Source organism: Haliotis asinina, chromosome 7, assembly GCF_037392515.1.
Source record: "Haliotis asinina isolate JCU_RB_2024 chromosome 7, JCU_Hal_asi_v2, whole genome shotgun sequence".
NCBI classification, from domain to species: domain Eukaryota; kingdom Metazoa; phylum Mollusca; class Gastropoda; order Lepetellida; family Haliotidae; genus Haliotis; species Haliotis asinina.
Window position 1 is genome coordinate 61,539,324 of NC_090286.1, and position 20,816 is coordinate 61,560,139.

Here is a 20,816-nt window from a genome sequence, read left to right on the forward strand (position 1 = left end):
TGATATTCACGGTAACTGTGCAGTAGCTCGCATGCTAGCTAGCATGTAAACCACGCATCCATATAATCAACATAAAACAGTGAAAACTCATCCGAAAACTTCAAAACTTTAGTGAAAATGTTTGTGAAATATTACTCCAATAGTAAGTAATAAACAAAATGCCACGGGATCGAATGTCATGCTAGAATGTGATTAACAGTTATTAGCTACAAAAAACATACGTACAAAGTTACTTGCTTGGGACTGTTGACAGAATTTAGACATTTTAGGTTACATGGTAGCTCTAACAACAAACTTAACTTAATCATTATCAAAGTCAAATATGTCCTTAGTCTTAATGCCATCATTCCAGTATACAAATGACATACAACGAGTTTGTTTGTGCCACATAAAAACTTCTGAACGAGAAAGTCAAGTCAGAGCAGTGACAAGTCCCCATCATGGGCCCATGTCCCAGGCGACTGTAGATGTCCGTAGCATGTGTAGGGAACGCGATTTGACATTTTCTACACGGTCTCCCTGTACTCGACATAACTTTACACCACAACTCACACTAGCGTTATAACGAGTACTCACCTACATGTATATATCCACTGAATGAGAGGAAAGCGTATGTGTCCCGTGTAATATTCCTATATATTGACTACAAGTGTCCACGCTTGTCAGTGGTATGTCCTGTGAGAGACCAGTCTGTGACTTCTACTCCCCACTGGCCTTCTATGAGTGTGTCTGAAAGCGGTCGGGTAGGTCGGTCTCCTCTCGCTGGAAGTTTGAATGTGACTGTCAGCTGAGTGCTATTCGTCGTCTCTCGGCCCGGGCCAGCTACGTCACACTTCAACACACTTCTCACGCTCTAAAAATAGCCCAAGAGTTGACAACGTGACCTACTATCGGGGTGTTCTTTGTCTAACTCTCTTGGTTAAATTAACGTTGCAGTAGTATGTGGGTCAGACACACCCCTTCATGAAGCCTAATAAAAGTTCTTGGTACATTAAGATTGTATGTGAGTTATACAGCAATTTTGCGTTAATGTTTAGACAGTTTTAAAAAAACCTGTTGGGTTGTTACTCCATATAAGGAAGTTTCCGTAGCATATCCTTATATGGATCATTACGGAGGCTACCGAACGTCTTCGGCATGTTTCGTATATTTTCGGTACTAGGCGACTCGCATGTCAGCTTTTCAGCCAAGCGTGTCGTTGATCTACAGCGAGACGCTATGGATAACCAGGTCATCAATCTTATTACACCCACACTTCAAACTACTCCACCATTGTTCTCGATCTGTGAAATACTTTAATATTAGCAAAACATGCACTTCTATTTTTTTAAAATTGAAATTCATATTCTCGAGTCGTATGTCCATACACACACACAAAAAATAATAATAATACACGATATTCACACCAAATGAATTTGAAGGAAAACGTAATAGCGTACAATTTTACTTTTAATCTGGAGCGGAATATTGTACATTAAGAGCTTTCAGACTCGTTCTTTTCTTGAATATAATGAGCTTATAAGATTTCACTTCCCATATCTTGTTTAGTGTTTGTTGGTGTGACGGGAGACCGACGCCATTCAGACAACCTGCCAGTTAACTTGGTTACATAATCCGCTAATCCAGCTGTCGGGGTCGTCATAACAAACCCAATCACTCCACATACACGTCACATATCGTAAAAACAGTACTTTCCTCTAGGAAAAATAATGCAACTGACAAATCTATTCATTTCTCTGGCGATTTTGTGACTTTGATAGAAAAAAGAGACCATATCATAGACTATGTGGTCTCTGATAGAACCAGTGTTTTTATTTTATTTGCTCCGTCTCTGAGAAACTAACATGTAAAGAAGTCACCCGGTCTGTTGTTATGACTGACAGGTCTTGAGTGGTACTTGCTTGTTCTTCAAGACAAAACATTATAGAGTGACACCGACGACTTGACGACAGCTTGCTTGTTCTTCAAGAAAAAACATTATAGAGTGACACCGACGACTTGACGACAGCTTGCTTATTCTTCAAGACAAAACGTTACATTACATGATGTTACGAAAATAGGTAGCCACCCCTTCCCAAAACTCCTTCATCAGTCCAACAACAGTGAAACTATTCACTATCCAAGCATACATGACATAATATATTGATTGACATGATTCTCTTTGTGAAATCACAATCTTCTTGGCAAATCAAAACTGGACTGTGAAATGTTGATTTCCTGATAATCTTGATGTACAGACGGAGACTTGTTATCAAACTTCTGGGAACAATACTACTGACTTTCCGCTTCAAGTGTACTGACCTCATGTACGTCCTACACGTGTTTCCCGTGACTCGCTGTCACCATCCGGCACGACGACAGGTGCTTCCTCAACTTCATCGTCAGTCATCTCCACTGCAGACACCGTAGAGGAAAGTAGGCTTGGTGCTTGGTAAACATCACACGTCTTCAAAATGCGAATATTGTCAGCCAAAGGAAAATACCAAAACTTACATGTTACCTTGTATGATTATCTGTTTGGAAGAAAAACATGATATTCTGGTTCGATAAATGGGTTCGATTCCCATTTCTGGCGTCTCAGGTCTCATGTTGCAGGAATAATGCCAAAAACGGCGTAAAACTAGTCTGCTGGCCGCGATTTCCGTGTTTACAGGAATTAGGTTATTGTTCCTGTGTGACAATGGTTGGTTTCACTGTTAACTGTTTCTCACCAATAATAAGCCGTTCCTACAATTAATGTCAGCGTTGTGGATATTGTCTCATATTTATGAAATCAACCATTGTTTATAAACACATACATCCTTTCTGCTTTGGAGTTCCTCTCAGTGTCATTGCTGGCATGGCAATCAGTAATGTCACCCAAGTCAATGTATACAGAGGTCCATTCTTGTTGCTGATATATACAGTTACCCGATGATGTGAATCCAGGAGGACTTGGAACAGACTGACAAAGGGACGTAACTGCGGGATACCTTCCTATTCTCCACGCGGTGTTATATTATTGCCCAGAGCGCGAGATCAAGTCCAATGAAGCATATTCCAAATTTGCAAATTGTTTTTAATATCGTTTATAGAAATGGATGAAATGAAATATTGCTGAAGAAAGGCGTAACATGTCCTCTCAAATATCCGTGCGAATTTCACTTGAGAAATACATATGGACACTGACTGACTGACATCAGCGTTCAACTATCAGCGTTTACATAGGTGTACATGATAACTGTTAATGACAAGACGAGTTGGACTGACCGCCATTCACAGTCCGAGACGGCAAGTAGGGGCGGACATACGGAATGTCCATTAGTGCCGCGGTGAAACCTGGAGAAAGACACGCGTCTCATCTCCCGCCATTAAGACACCCGTCAATCTGTCGTCTGTTCTGTATCGTCTGCCCGTCTGTTTGTTGGTACACGGCAGATGGGTGCGATCACCACTGTCTAGAATGAAGATATGCCCTCAGAATTAGCATTTCAAGAATCATGTAATCACAGCAATGCAGATAACCCGTGACGTGTACACCGGAGAGGTAGTGAATGTAGTTGAGTTCAAGTTTACGTCACATCGGAATTATTCCAGCCATAGAGCGATACGATCAAGTCTGCATAAATGGACATTTTAAGGACAAAGCCCAAATATGTTTCTTTAGTTTAAGTATTTCTTGAATATACCTTCATTATATTATCATTTACAAATAGAACGTGGTCTTAGAGGCAGGTATGTCTGTTGGTAAGAATGTTGTTTTACAATATTGGTGTTCTGTCGCAGATGAAATCTGGCTTGGAACCAGGACAACAAAGGGTCGAAAGTGCTAGCATTCATCCACATATCAACACATAAACAGGCGACCAGTGGCCAAGTGGGTAAGGTGTCGGCCTGGAAACAGGATGCTGGTGTTTAGATCCCTTCAACACCAGCGTGGTCTATAGTGGACAGAGCGTTGACCAGTACGGTCGTCAGAGTTCATGTATATTATCCAAGCTGACCACAGTACCGTACGGATTGGGCGTTTGGGACTTGATTTGTACACATCTCTGCATCCTTAGAGATACTACGGGGTCGTATACACGTGTAACACCACATCCACCATTGTGGATAAACGGCGACGGCGACGACGACGACAACACGGGATCCGAGCCAGCGATCGTTCGTCGTAGTACCTCAAACATCATACACATAGTCACCACACAGGGCAGGTACTTGAGTGGGAGGCGCGGTGGGATTTGTTGAGGTAAATAATATGGGATTTTCTGCAGCTTGAGAACCAGTTGGGTATGGCAATATTGCGTGTTGTTTTAATTGTTTGTTGCCATATGACGACGGTCTATAAATATACTTATATCTGGACCAGACAACCAAGTGATAGATATCATGAGCATCCATGTACGTTAGGGTACGATGACACTCATTCCTATAGTTACCCGCGAAGACCTGTTTTAGAATCGATCTTCAGTATCCCGTGCTTGTCGTTGGGGCGACTAACGGGATCGGGTGGTAAGACTTACTGACCTGGTTGACACGTGTCATCGTATAAAAATTGCTTAGGTCCGTGTTGATGCTGTTGATCACTGGATTGTCAAGATTCGATTATTTACAGAACGCCTCCATATAGCTTAAATACTGTGGAGTGCGGCGTACAACTAAACTCACTCATTCCTTAGTCGATCCCGCTAGTTGCCATGGGTTTCTTAAGCCAATTCTAACCGGGATATTTACGGGGTAGTTGTGTTAAACATATCAAGGTATGTGCACGATATACCGATGTAGGTCGCGTATCTAGTGTATTACCAGCAAGGTGTGATAACATGAAGGTCGTACACGGGACTAAATATACGGCACCTTATCTGTACAGGCCATCACTGTTGCTGTTGCCATCAACACTGTGGCTTCGCTAAACTTTGTCAGTGTTACATTACACCATACACAGAATGCTACATGTTTAAATAATAACACGTTTTATTTTACTTGAACGAGGTAAACATTATATGCTTCGTAATAAATTCCACTTGTCCTTCCGCTATGTTTGTGGTAGAAGTTATGACGATCCCCAAAAGAAAGAAATAGGCCGCCCAGTCACTTGATGATATAGATATCCACAGAGTAAGGTCCACATAAGAAACATGTGGCATTTTGGCTATATTATATTGAAAAAATACACTGCAACAAACAAAAATGGTTTGACCGTTCAGAAATGAAGATACAGTAAAGGTTTCTCTCCACTGCACATTATGCACCCCAACCCATGCATATACCTCATCCAGCAACAGAACATTTAAATTAATAAATACATTTTATGTTGGTAATATGGAAACGTGACATCGTGGGATCGTCACATATTGAGAACAAAGTCATCGGATTGTACCTTGTATGTGCAGTTTATGCAAAGTGTACGCAAAGCGAAATAGTGGTTGACAGAATTGTATCGAAAAAGTCGTGTCCCACGGAACATCCGCCCGCCTCGCATTTCTGTTTGAAGACAGTACTGGCTTCACTTCTTTACCATTACACTGGCATTTGTCATATCAGAGTTTACCGTGCACGGATTAATTGAAGTGGCTGTTAAACAAAGTGTAATCGGCTGAATCATAAACTTATTACTTCCTACTGTTTATGACTGAATTGTTCGTCATATTCTTCTGAGAAAGCTGACAGCAAATACGGACGTTCCGTTTGGCTGGTTTATTCACCTCGATCACGATCTCATCTCCGGGTGTGACGTAAGACCCCACTTGACCATGTGACTGATCCTCGGAAAGAGCATTATGGTCTGTGACGGATGATGCGACTGTCCTCAAGACAACTTATCAAGATAAAGCATGTCAGATGAGCCTTAGTTGGTAGGAATCTAGATTGATTTCACCAACTGATGAGAAAATAAAACCGCCTCATTCGTTTAATACTCCCTACATGGCAGGCCAAGAGGTCAACCGCAGCCATGATATGCCTGTGTTGGGGTCAGGTTCCAACCACCTCTGCCCAGTAACCGGCCATTGTCTGGTACAGTTATTTGTAGTGTGTGCAGGCTGATACTAATACACCACCTGGGACACGGGCTGTCAGAGAGGCTTCATGGACTGTTATAGCATTGCATTCATAGTTCCAGTAATGAGGTGTGGGTCCAGCACGACCCTGTAACAGACAGCAGCGGCTGGGGGTCAGATTCATGACGTTATTCGCCCATCTGTCTTTTGATTAAACAATCTATTGAATGTAGCTCATGGTGTCCCAAATTATGCCGCAGATGATGCCTTGGTCGGAGTCGACAACGTCTTCAGAAGCGTCTTATACTTTACTTAGTCAGAATGTGTGAATTACTAATGAACTGACCCGTGAAAGTCCCGGGGTAAAAATGGCCTTCAGCAACCCATGCTTGCCATAAAAGGTGACTATGCTTGCCGTCAGAGGCGACTAATGGGATCGGGTGGTCAGGCTCGCTGACTTGGTTGACGCATGTCATCGGCTGTCAATTGCGCAGATCGATGCTCGTGTTGTTGGTCACTGGATTGTCTGGTCCAGACTCGATTATTTACAGACGCCACCATATAACTGGAATATTGCTGAGTGAGGCGTAAAACTAACCTCACTCACGCATTCACTAATGAACTGATATCTTAAACAAAACAAAACAAAACACAACCAAAAATACGTGCAAAAAAATTAACTTCAATCGTACTAAAAGGTTCCTTTTTAGCTTCTCTTGGCAAAGACTGTGAGACCACAGACCAAACACTGAACTAGATCAGAGGACCAAACCACTTACACCTTTGGAGGAATGACTCACCAGGAGGATGAAGAACATTGTTTGATGGATGTCTTTTTGTAAATATGATGAAATAGGACACTCCTGTTTGATCTTTTCCTCTAAAATATTTATTTTGAAGGGTTTACTTAAGCCGAAAAAGTATCCTGGTTATTTTTGAAATAATGGAAAGGATAACATGGAAATGATGTGCTATCGTATATAGGTCATTGCATAGTATGTGTGTTGATCAGTGACGTCATCAGAACATATCTTGTGTCAATTCTGAAGTGGTAATGCTTTTTATTTGTCCAAATATATCCTTATCTAAACATTGTTATAATTACAGGTATGAAACGTCTTGTTTATGCAGGTGTTGTGTAATCCTCTCCTTGATGTTTCCCTCTAGAGGTGCTTGTCGACACTTCCCTCAGCGTACAGATTGCAGTTAGAGTTCAAGATTCAGAATCTTATCTTCGGGTCAAAATATTTGTCGCTTGTGGCGCTGCTCACCTGAGCGTAATGGTCTCATTAACAAGATGCAGGGTGTTAATCACTCAGGAGTCACCCAGGCGTGAAATAAACCAGCTATCGGCACCGTCCTTTCAGTGGGTAATACATTTAAATACTTAACAGCCCCGGGGAACGCATTCAGATATGTCAGGTTAATCTGTTTGTAAAACGATTGTTGGTTGCAATAACTAGGTCATGTCCTATTAGATCTGTAAGAATACAATTGGAATTGGTGGTGTTAAATTTCACTCAGGTATTTCATTAAGAGGAATGGCCCTAGAAGTAGTTCGTTAAATGCATTGTACGAGAGGAAGTTGGTTAATAGGGCAAGGAGGCCATGTGTAAATAGTAATGCAGCCAGCATGATAGGTAATTACTAGGTACCGACTCTCACCAGTCACTACATAGTGTCAACAGGCGGAACAACGGCGGCACTATTTGATGGTACGACAGTGCCTGAAACGATGAAGTTGACGATAAAATGGCTCACATTGTCATCTGAACTACTTCGTCATTCCTGGGACCATATCATGTGGCGATGACATTAAAATGTGGAACATGTTTTCATGATGAAAAAGGGCAATGAAAGATTTAACATAAGTGCTATTTAAGATCTCAAAAAAAAAGATTTTTGCTAGGAAAAAGGGGAAAAACAAGAAATACTTTCTTCATGCTTTATTAAGTGTGTATCTCAAACTACATAATAAGAACAGAACAACGCAGACTTGATCTTTGGAGTACTTCCACCAGATCTCGGTCTTTGAGTCTGATGTTTTGGTATGCATGTATCCATTCCAGCATACGTTCTTGCCACCCTTGTTTCTCTGTGACCTCCATTTGCACAGTGACACTGAATGCATTTCTTTACTATTCTTTACACCCCCAAAGAAGAATTCAGGAATTCAAGAAAAGTCATTAACTACTCGGCTATCCACCAATGACTTAAAAGTCGTATAATGTCTTGATTAACTGGTACATGCTGATACAAGAAACAGGTTCCCTAGTATAATACCTGACATGTAAGACCACAATCCAAGCTGGATACTGATGGCAATAACACCTCTTACACTCGTTAGAAATAATTTTAGTGAGTTCATTTTGCCAATTATACTCACAACTTCATAAAAATATGCTACATACGCCTATTTCCCTCATTTATGCCTTTTTTTGGTTTGATTTTTCTCCTTTTCCTACATTCACAATGAAGACGGTTTTGGTCACTTCATTTATGATGTCTGTGCGGCGTTCACTGCAGATGCTACTATTTCTGTCAAACAATATATAAATACGTTGTTGATCTATATTTGGGTTTCGGTTATTACACACACAAAAATAGCAGTTGGAATTCTCAGAGTATATTCTAACTTGAGTATGTACAACTCAAAGCTGTTTAAACTCCAGAAGTTATTCCTGGGGTGATTTTCAGCAGGGGCTCTCTAGATGTTTGGTGTTGTCACATGATTTTTCGCGTGAAATTACGTAATTCCTCCGGTCACGTCAGCTCTATCTTTAAACAGTGTTCATATCGATTTTTTACTACAAGCATTTGGATTTCACGTTGCCTCTATTTATAGCCAGTGTGTCAAGACTTGTGACCTTTCATTGAAAGCGTAAAAAAGAACGTCGTGACGCCATTAGCGAAGACGACAGTTGGTGTTCAGTGCGGAAATACATGTTATGTAAACATACACATGACTGTAGAATATTCCACGAAAGTATACAATGTTAGACCACACGGACCATGAGACAATGCAACATGTACATAGTAACACATATCACAGTAAATATGTACATCAAAATGTACATGGTTTGTTTCAGAATTAGTTTGGATAGTTGGACTAGGGTTTTAAACAGTGAGATTGTTTGGCATTATATAGGTACGGTCTAGTCGACAGTGGACATCTACAACAAGTTACGTTACGCCAGGGTGCTCAGCTCCATCTGCCTTGTTATATTTGCAAAGACAGAGTGAATTCGAAATGAATATCAACAACTTAGTTGAAAGAGCAGCGTTGTAATGACTGCCCTAGCAATATGGTGTAATATAGCGCGTAAAGACGCCACTATAGTGGTCAATGTCCAAGTGTGTGGGATATAAGGCCTTTATACATACCAGTGTATATGATATAAAAACAATTTTGTATGTGTAATATAGTAAAGGTTTTTATCTGTAAAGTGATTACATAGATGAAACTGGTTGAGAGCGACAGACAGGGTTGATACTGCTTTCCCCACAACTGAAAGTATATGTGGTTGTCTAACTCTGCTACTACAGAAAGTCCACGTGTTTGGCCCTTTGAACCCCACACAAAAAAAGACATAAAAATACTCAAAATTATTTTGTTTCCTATTTCATTGAAGGAATTCCTTAGTTTGCACTCACACACTGCGCTACCCCAAACATGTACTTGCACACGTAGGCTCACATGCACACATAGACACGCACTCCATCACTACCCTGTCCCCCTACATCACCGCCCTACCCCAGGGGCAATGCACTGTTACAGATAAGACAGTTGTGCAACCAGTGTGGGCCATTATGCAGCTTGCAGCGTAATGTTACCGACTCCGTGTTATATCATTGATAAGGCACTGTCAAATCGCCTATAATTAATTACACTGTCAACGTAATGGAAGGCTGCAAATTGTGAGAGGGGACTTGATTGCTGTAAAGCCTCTTACCTTCTGTACACAATAATATAAGTAGTTTATCGAATTAGTGTACACCGAGAAAAGTTATTTGGTCTTTTATACACGAACATGTCTGAATATGCCCCGTCAAATAAGTTCTCAGTTAATCATGCATTATTTAGTCTTGGAACAGGATTTCCTACTGGGTTTGAGTGAGTTTGTGTTATAGAAACTTCCTACACCATATCCAGCGTGTTATGTATTGGCTTGGCTGAGAGCAAATAACATTTATGTTGTGACTACATTTAAGCGCCAATACCTGCCCTTGTTTACCTTCACCCAATGACAGATGAATTTGTTAGGTAACACTTTTTAGAATAATTAAAAACGACCGACATTTTCCTATCTTTTAATTGTTTGCCCGAGTCAGACTAAGCAGATTAACCCAAAGCATTGTCATGTACTTAACGCCTGCACAGCACTGTCCCACAAAGCACCAATATTTACATACAACGTTAACATGTCCAGTGAAGGCGTTTGACACGGCTGACATCTTTACTCTTCTTTGTTCTATACCAAAACATATTGCACATCTCGGCAAAACTGTTTATTCAATAACAGAGCCCTGCTTTTTTCTTACCAAAGTGACAATTGACAACCTTTAGGTGATATACAGCCTCTGAAATGTGGGACCACCTACAGCGTTTTATTTCACCTGTGTTAATTCCATTGTTCACGTAGTCGCTTTTGTCCTTTAAACATTTTTAAAAAGATGTACGAGGACTGCAAGTAGGCATAACGCCACATATCCAAACGCGAACGATACTGGTGCAAAACCTGCTCACCTGCAATTACAGGTGTTGCAGGTGAAATTAAGTGCACACAGACAATCAATGCGAGGTGTATATCTATTCAAGGAACACAGGGGGAGTCTGTCGATGACGAATCATCCGTGAACGCTGCTGGAACCCGCACACCTGGTTGACGATAATTATGTACACGTTCTCTTCCCTGCCTCTTCATAGGTACAGACGGATTAAGGGTGTATATGCTGGCTAGTTTGATTTAGCAAATAGGGTGTAAAATGTCAATAGCAGGTCGCTCCCAGCGTGCAGTAATTGTTGAAACTAGTCAGGCTTCATTAGCTTCAGAGATCTGGTTGTATGGTTACCCAGATTGGAATGGGGTTGATCATATTCTCGGACGCCCACTCTGACATAGCAGGTTCCAAATATGTCACGTGTATCTGGGATGACATCTACATCTAACAGTTTCTTACTGTAACGTTTCATTTTGTTTTATAGAAGGTATTTGTATTTTGTTCTTAGATAACGCTGTTATGACCTCTCTTCACCTCACAGCCTCCATACACAAAGATTATTTTGGCACATCACGAGGTGTGATAAAAACCCACTTGTCAAAACTAGACATATGTTGTATTTTTCATGTCATTTCCTACTGATCTTCACTACCTTTCTCTGAAAACCACAGTATCACTGGGATAGATCGAGAGCAGTTCCAATAAAAAGTGTTACTTCGCAGGAGTCGGTAAAGTCTGACTATCACATCTACAGACAACTACCGCCTTCCACATCCCCTCCACTCCCCAAGTGTGACACATACCCAGCATAAGGCGGCCCCACCCACAGGGAAACACACAGAAATACCCTCACCTTAAAGCTTGTATACGTACGCTATGGTATGTTCCCAAATGTGTCATGTCTCCATCTCGATGCGCGGGTGTACGATAGGATTGGCGACACGTGCTACAAGTCAGTTCATCATGGCGGTCAGGTAAAAATGTTCCCGATGAAATTAACAAATTAACGAAAAAAAATCGTGTGAGCGAATAGTTAAAGTTAAATACGTCAACACCAGTTTTCACCCAGATCAAGCCCCAACCTCACACCACGCCGTGCAAACCCTATCGAACCCCAACCGCATGATGCACTTACACAACCCACCCTTTTTGTACTTACCCAAGTCCCCACCTCACACCACACTGTGTTTACCCTATCGAGCCCCACCCTTTTTGTACTTACCCAAGTCCCCAACTCACACCACACTGTGTTTACCCTATCGAGCCCCACCCTTTTTGTACTTACCCAAGTCCCCAACTCACACCACACTGTGTTTACCCTAACGAACCCCACCCTTTTTGTACTTACCCAAGTCCCCAACTCACACCACACTGTGTTTACCGTAACGAGCCCCACCCTATGATGCACTTACCCAAGTCCCCACCTCACACCACACCGTGTTTACCCTATCGAGTCCCACCCTTTTTGCACTTACCCAAGTCACCACCTCACACCACACCGTGTTTACCCTATCGAGCCCCACCCTTTTTGTACTTACCCAAGTCCCCACCTCACATCACACTGTGTTTACCCTAACGAGCCCCACCCTTTTTGTACTTACCCAAGTCCCCACCTCACACCACACTGTGTTTACCCTATCGAGCCCCACCCTTTTTGTACTTACCCAAGTCCCCACCTCACACCACACTGTGTTTACCCTATCGAGCTCCACCCTTTTTGTACTTACCCAATTCCCCACCTCACACCACACTGTGTTTACCCTAACGAGACCAACCCTTTTTGTACTTACCCAAGTCCCAACCTCACACCACACTGTGTTTACCCTATCGAGACCCATCCTATCATGCACTTACCCAAGTCCCCACCTCACACCACACTGTGTTTACCCTAACGAGCCCCACCCTTTTTGTACTTACCCAAGTCCCCACCTCACACCACACTGTGTTTACCCTAACGAGCCCCACCCTATAATGCACTTACCCAAGTCCCCACCTCACACCACACTGTGTTTACCCGAACGAACCCCACCCTATGTTGTACTTACCCAAGTCCCCACCTCACATCACACTCTCTTTACCGTAACGAGCCCCACCCTATGATGCACTTACCCAAGTCCCCACCTCACACCACACTGTGTTTACCCTAACGAGCCCCACCCTATGTTGCACTTACCCAAGTCCCCACCTCACACCTCACTGTGTTTACCCTATCGAGCCCCACCCTTTTTGTACTTACCCAAGTCCCCACCTCACACCACACTGTGTTTACCCTAACGAGCCCCACCCTATGATGCACTTACCCAAGTCCCCACCTCACACCACACTGTGTTTACCCTAACGAACCCCACCCTATGTTGTACTTACCCAAGTCCCCACCTCACATCACACTCTCTTTACCGTAACGAGCCCCACCCTATGATGCACTTACCCAAGTCCCCACCTCACACCACACTGTGTTTACCCTAACGAACCCCACCCTATAATGCACTTACCCAAGTCCCCACCTCACACCACACTGTGCTTACCCTAACGAGCCCCACCCTATGATGCACTTACCCAAGTCCAAACCTCACACCACACTGTGTTTACCCTAACGAGCCCCAACCTATGTTGCACTTACCCAAGTCCCCACCTCACACCACACTGTGTTCACCCTAACGAGCCCCACCCTATAATGCACTTACCCAAGTCCCCACCTCACACCACACTGTGTTTACCCTATCGAGCCCCACCCTATGATGCACTTACCCAAGTCCCCACCTCACATCACACTGTGTTTACCCTAACGAGACCAACCCTATGTTGTACTTACCCAAGTCCCCACCTCACATCACACTCTCTTTACCGTAACGAGCCCCACCCTATGATGCACTTACCCAAGTCCCCACCTCACACCACACTGTGTTTACCCTAACGAGCCCCACCCTATGGTGTACTTACCCAAGTCCCCACCTCACACCACACTGTGTTCACCCTAACGAGCCCCACCCTATGATGCACTTACCCAAGTCCCCACCTCACATCACACTGTGTTTACCCTAACGAGACCAACCCTATGTTGTACTTACCCAAGTCTCCACTTCACATCACACTGTGCTTACCCTAACGAGACCAACCCTATGTTGTACTTACCCAAGTCCCCACCTCACATCACACTCTCTTTACCGTCAACGAGCCCCACCCTATGTTGTACTTACCCAGGTCTCCACCTCACACCACACTGTGTTTACCCTATCGAGCCCCAACCTATGATGCACTTACCCAAGTCCCCACCTCACACCACACTGTGTTTACCCTAACGAGCCCCACCCTATGATGCACTTACCCAAGTCCCCACCTCACATCACACTGTGTTTACCCTATCGAGCCCCAACCTATGATGCACTTACCCAAGTCCCCACCTCACACCACACTGTGTTTACCCTAACGAGCCCCACCCTATGTTGTACTTACCCAAGTCCCCACCTCACATCACACTGTGTTTACCCTAACGAGACCAACCCTATGTTGTACTTACCCAAGTCTCCACTTCACATCACACTGTGTTTACCCTAACGAGACCAACCCTATGTTGAACTTACCCAAGTCCCCACCTCACATCACACTCTCTTTACCGTAACGAGCCCCACCCTATGATGCACTTACCCAAGTCCCCACCTCACACCACACTGTGTTTACCCTAACGAGACCAACCCTACGTTGTACTTACCCAAGTCCCCACCTCACATCACACTGTGTTTACCCTAACGAGACCAACCCTATGTTGTACTTACCCAAGTCTCCACTTCACATCACACTGTGTTTACCCTAACGAGACCAACCCTATGTTGAACTTACCCAAGTCCCCACCTCACATCACACTCTCTTTACCGTAACGAGCCCCACCCTATGATGCACTTACCCAAGTCCCCACCTCACACCACACTGTGTTTACCCTAACGAGACCAACCCTACGTTGTACTTACCCAAGTCCCCACCTCACATCACACTGTGTTTACCCTAACGAGACCAACCCTATGTTGTACTTACCCAAGTCCCCACCTCACATCACACTCTCTTTACCGTAACGAGCCCCACCCTATGATGCTCTTACCCAACTCACCCGATGATGCACTTACCCAAGCCCCCCACCCCCCACCTAACACCAGTTGGTGTATGAGGTGGTAGTTGTCTGTGTGGATAGAGACTTGATATGTGGATAGACGCTTGGTATGTGGATAGATGTGGATAGACACTTGATATGTGGATAGACTTGATATGTGGATAGATGCTTGACGTGTGGATAGAGACTTGATATGTGGATAGATGCTTGATATGTGGATAGATATGGGTAGACGCTTGATATGTGGATAGATGTGGATAGACGCTTGATATGTGGATAGAGACTTGATATGTGGATAGATGCTTGATATGTGGATAGATATGGGTAGACACTTGATATGTGGATAGATGTGGATAGACGTTTGATATGTCCATAGATGTGGATTGATACAGTGGTATACGTTTGATATACTATCCAAACAAAAAAGAAAGAAACGCTTAGGCGATTTGTATTTAAAAAAAAATCTATAAATAACCTATTGTGTTCAAACAGTTGTGAAAATATGTAACAAATGTGAGGATAACATGATTCTACACAACTGCACAAGTAAAAATTCAATTTTACCTGAAATGATACTCTATCAGCGATGTGAGCCATTATGACCATCCATGTAAACCTCAGCCGCTAGTCTCTAACCAGGCCCTGTAAATCATAGCCGCTAGTCTCTAACCAGGGACTGTAAATCATAGCTGCTGGTCTCTAACCATGGCCCTGTAACTCATCGCTGCTGGTCTCTAACCAGGCCCTGTAAATCATAGCTGCTGGTCTCTAACCAGACTCTGTAAATTATAGCCGCTAGTCTCTAACCAGGCCCTGTAAATCATAGCTGCTGGTCTTTAACCAGGCCCTGTAAATCATCGCTGCTAGTCTCTAACCAGGCCCTGTAAATCATAACCGCTAGTCTCTAACCAGACTCTGTAAATCATAGCTGCTAGTCTCTAACCAGACTCTGTAAATCATAGCTGCTAGTCACTAACCAGGCCTTGTAAACCATAACCGCTAGTCTCTAACCAGGCCCTGTAAACCATAGCTGCTAGTCTCTGACCAGACAATGTAAATCACAGCCGCTATTCTCCAACCAGACTCTGTAAACCATAGCCGCTAGTCTCTAACAAGACTCTGTAAACCATAGCTGCTAGTCTCTAACAAGACTCTGTAAACCATAGCTGCTAGTCTCTAACCAGGCTCTGTAAACCATAGCTGCTCGTTCCTAACAAGACTCTGTAAACCATAGCCGCTATTCTCTTACCAGGCCCTGTAAACCATAGCTGCTAGTCTCTGACCAGGCCTTGTAAACCATAGCTGCTAGTCTCTGACCAGGCCCTCCATGTCTCGGTGGTGACAGAATTACTGTGTACATGTACATCCACGGCTCAGCATTCAGTACAACTTTGGGCCAGGGCTAGGTTCTCATCTCACAGGAAGCATACGAAGACAGTTGAAATATCACCCTTTTAATCATGTTTATATCTGTAGTTTATAGAATATTGCAACTGTTCCTAATGGAATGCTATGCAATAAATATCTTACCTTTTCTATTGACGAGGAACAATAGTTGTAATTGCTGCATTGTGTGAACAGAGATAGTTGTTCTGTCAGACAATGAAGTCAAGGTAAGTTTTACATGTCTACATTCATTCTTGAATATATGGGCCCTGTCAGTTTACTAAATCTAAAAAGTAAATGATCAGATTATTCAATAACAGTACTCTGTCAATTTGTTAAAGCTATGGTAATTTCACAAAAGCAGTGTGTAAAGCGTCACATCAAGATTTATTTGTCGACAATAATATTTACCTTGGAGTTATAAAACTATTGTGACCCCGACGTGATTTGAACACGCAACCTTCTGATCTGGAGTCAGACGCGCTACCGTTGCGCCACAGGGCCGCCGTGATTCATCCAGGGGCTTCTAATGAGTTATATCTTATGCAGCTCCATACAGCGACTGATGAGTGTGGTTCTTTCGCGAACACTCGCCCCTTTCCGTACCTCCAAGAAACGCAATTCGGCTTGTCCCGGAATAACACGAGCAAGTCACGAATGTGGCTGGGGGATGAAATGGACTGTAATACGAAGCAAGGGAGATAACCCTAATCGCTTCAACCTGGTGCCCACAACGCTTCAAAACTCGCACCGTATCACAGGAGATGTCCTGAGTGAGATGCATCCTGAGGTCTCCTCCACCTACCCCTCACATGTGAAAAAAACAACAACCCTGAAAGTATATTAAATCTGATTTGTTTGTTGTTATCACCGCACTCAACAATATTCCGGCTTTATGGCGGGTATCTGTAAATAATCGTGTCTGGACCAGACAATCCAGTGATTAACAGCACGAGCATCGATCTAGAGGTCGATACTACTTTTTGAGACATTGGGGTGCACACTATTGAGAAAAGAGGAGGTGCACACTTTCTTTTCACTCGAGTTTCAATGGATATTTGACAAAATTTCTGGACAAGCACGCACACACGCCGTCAGTCATTAGAGTAACGTTCAAACTGTGGCTCATGCGTATATAGTTTTACGCCGCTTTAAGTAATATTAAGGCACTTTCAAGGCCCGTTCGACACTAGAAAATTTGTAAGTCAGTCAATAAAGTCAGCTATTGGCTCAAGCAAGCTGTTGGCCTGTGAAGTTGAGTAATAGAGACACATCACAAAAAGTCGCCCTGATCCATCTGTGAACTCACCTATTTAATCAGTTTGACTATTTACCTTTATATTTATCGGTCTCGGAGATTCCTGAGCGAGATTATTCATAAAATTATCTGTTTTGGTCATGTACCGACAATAGATATTAGATCCCTGAACATTTTAACAAAACTATCCCATGATCCCGACGTGATTTGACCACGCAACCTTCTGATCTGGAGTCAGACGCGCTACCGTTGCGCCACGAGGTCTACATCTGTGCCAAATGAGTTTCTAACAACCCCAAATCGGATTCCATGTCTCTCCCAGGTGATGGGCGGAATGTGGCAAGGGATGTAACTCTAAAATTGATTGTAACTACATGTTGAAGTCATTTTCATTATTCCCATAAGAAAATATTTCACTAAGATCGAGTCCGTGAAAGTCGCTAAGTAATTCTGTATCCCCGCTTTTACTGATTTGTTTCTTCTAACGTACGTGTTACTACTATTGTTTCCAATTAATCAACATCCAAACAAATAAAACAGTAAGGGAAATAATGTACTGAACTCTGTTGTATACTAAATGTTTTTGCAACTGCATGGAGAATCTTCGAGAAGTGTTGAGGTAGACTATGTCCTCTGCCTTCCGGTGCGGATTGAGGATCAGTTGGCCAATCACGATGGCTTTTCCAAAAGATCTCATTTGACCGAAGTTGTCCCCATGGACGCTGGACGTTGTTCCTAAAATATGTCTGACTTCGACTCGATTATTTTTAAGGCTTCAAGGCATTGTTGGAACAAGAGCGCACGCTCTCTCGCACACATTAACCTATTCGTGACTCCAGATTTTGGTACTGTGAAAACTTTCTGAACTTAAATGTCATTAGTGTTTGTACACGTTGTGATGCTTTCCTGACACCGACACCTAAAGATACGTTCAAGATGTGTGGTCGTTGGGGTAAAATATCAGATATGTATCCAATGTGGCAAAGGGCTGTCATAGAAAAGGTGAATCAGGTCGACCTCACCAGCAACACCAGACTACAGAAAAGCCGTCAGTGACAAGGAGCTTGCAAGTGTAAACCTTACGTTGTCAAAAGCGTTATTGAGAGGTCGAGGCGACCTAACCAAAAAGCAGTGATGATAGAAACATGTTATTATAATGTTTTTCTCTACAAGAATTGGTTATCAACCTAATAATCAGATATTCCGATTGATATTTGTGAATTTACAACTTCTTTAATTTATGATTGTGAATATTCTGAAATATAGTAAGTGTTATATATATACTTCGCGATTAGGACTGCACGGTATCACCAGTACACCGGTATACTTCTATACGCTTCACAAACTATACGTATTGTACTTCTATACGCTTCACAAACTATACGTATTGTACTTCTATACGCTTCACAAACTATACGTAATGTACTTCTATACGCTTCACAAACTATAAGTATTGTACTTCTACACGCTTTACAAACTATACGTATTGTACTTCTACACGCTTCACAAACTATACGTATTGTACTTCTATACGCTTCACAAACTATACGTAATGTACTTCTATACGTTTCACAAACTATACGTATTGTACTTCTATACGCTTTACAAACTATACGTATTGTACTTCTACACGCTTCACAAACTATACGTATTGTACTTCTATACGCTTCACAAACTATACGTATTGTACTTCTACACGCTTCACAAACTATGCGTATTATACTTCTACACGCTTCACAAACTATACGTATTGTACTTCTACACGCTTTACAAACTATACGTATTGTACTTCTACACGCTTTACAAACTATACGTATTGTACTTTTATACGCTTCACAAACTATACGTTTTGCACTTCTACACGCTTCACAAACTATACGTATTGTACTTTTATACGCTTCACAAACTATACGTATTGTACTTTTATACGCTTCACAAACTATACGTATTGTACTTCTATACGCTTCACAAACTATACGTATTGTACTTCTACACGCTTCACAAACTATACGTATTGTACTTCTACACGCTTCGCAAATAATACATATTGTCCTTCTATACGCTTTACAAACGATACGTATTGTACATCTATACGTTTTACAAAAATACGTATGATACGTCTGTACGCTTACAAACGATACGTATTATGATATATTTTCTCCCGAGAACCGGAATATTGGATAAATAACATGTATGAACTTTCTGCGCTTGTCTTTATGGTTTAAAATAAAATCTACACCGACTTTCATTCTCAAGAAATGTTATTCAATGACAAAAGGACATACTGTATCACTATAAATAGCATAAAAATTAAGAATAAAAAATATCTGACTTTGCAGCCTAAATTAATGTTATCAGAACCATAGCATATGTGTTTAGGGACTTATGATGTAGAAAATAGGACTGACAGTGCCACTCACTGTCAAACACTCTTCGATACATGTATATCGAACTATGTAAAGCAATAGTTTACCCAAACCGCAGTATATGGCAAGAGATACCAAACCTTTATATATGATCAACTTCTCTATTTCCACAATGGCGTCGTTTCGGTATGGACTCTTATACAATGTTCAAGCACATCATTGTGAGAATGTAGAAGCTGATCATTCATAAAGTTTTTCTCCAATTCGAAGGTCTCAGATTTACGGACGAGCTTTCCTCATCGCTGTGTAGCAGTGTTTGAAGCCGCTTGCACCTAAACTAAGTTACATATGACCGGCGGCGTATAGTACTGGCGGCGGTACGTGGTTCGGTTCCCCAGATACTGTCCAGGAGATATAGAGTTTTAGCTGAGCTAGCGATACGCTGGTAACTGCCCAGTCAACTAGCCCAAGGCTAGCTAGTCAAGAGGGGGTCTAGAAGTATCAGTAGATTGTTCGAGTGTTACTGCCCATGGGCTATGTGTGAAACTGTTAATCTATGTAAGATGTACGTTTATTTCAGATTTCAACATGGCTGGCTGCACATGATTGTATCTAATTAGAGGCTACGTCAGGTTGTGAAGTTAGGTGTTGTCAACATTCGTGGAAAAATCAGACATGTACACTGTGCACAACAACGATGCATGGACGTTATAAGAATATAATCAATTAAAAACCCCAACTGTTGTCCTTCATTCACTGACAATATCATTGCGCATACGTGTATTAAAAGAAGGAAATGAAAAGGCGGTTTGATTAAGATGAAATAACAATGGGGTATGAGGAGACTCTCTGGGCATCGTCCACCAGGGACGGTATTCCATAAAAGAAAGCGAGAAGTTACATTTTGGCTTGTTCGTGAACAAAATGTTATAGGGTGAAAATGTTTCGAAGAGGGTCGTGAACATTACATGTAGGTGCTCACCGTGAACAGACGCATTGTGGGA

The 20,816-nt window shown here is 42.3% G+C and overlaps 2 protein-coding genes across 3 annotated transcripts in view; both read right to left on the reverse strand.

The window, feature by feature from the left end:
* Window positions 1-864, reverse strand: part of LOC137291707 (serine/threonine-protein kinase PLK1-like) — a 49,170-nt gene extending 48,306 nt beyond the window's left edge. The window contains exon 1 of one of the 2 annotated variants that reach the window (XM_067823159.1): window positions 577-864. The gene's annotated coding sequence lies outside the window, so the exon portion shown is untranslated. The remainder of the gene's footprint in view (window positions 1-576) is intronic. The other variant, XM_067823160.1, reaches the window with a different exon arrangement.
* Window positions 1-20,816, reverse strand: part of LOC137291711 (replication termination factor 2-like) — a 559,227-nt gene that overhangs the window by 472,996 nt on the left and 65,415 nt on the right. The gene's annotated exons all lie outside the window — the stretch shown is intronic.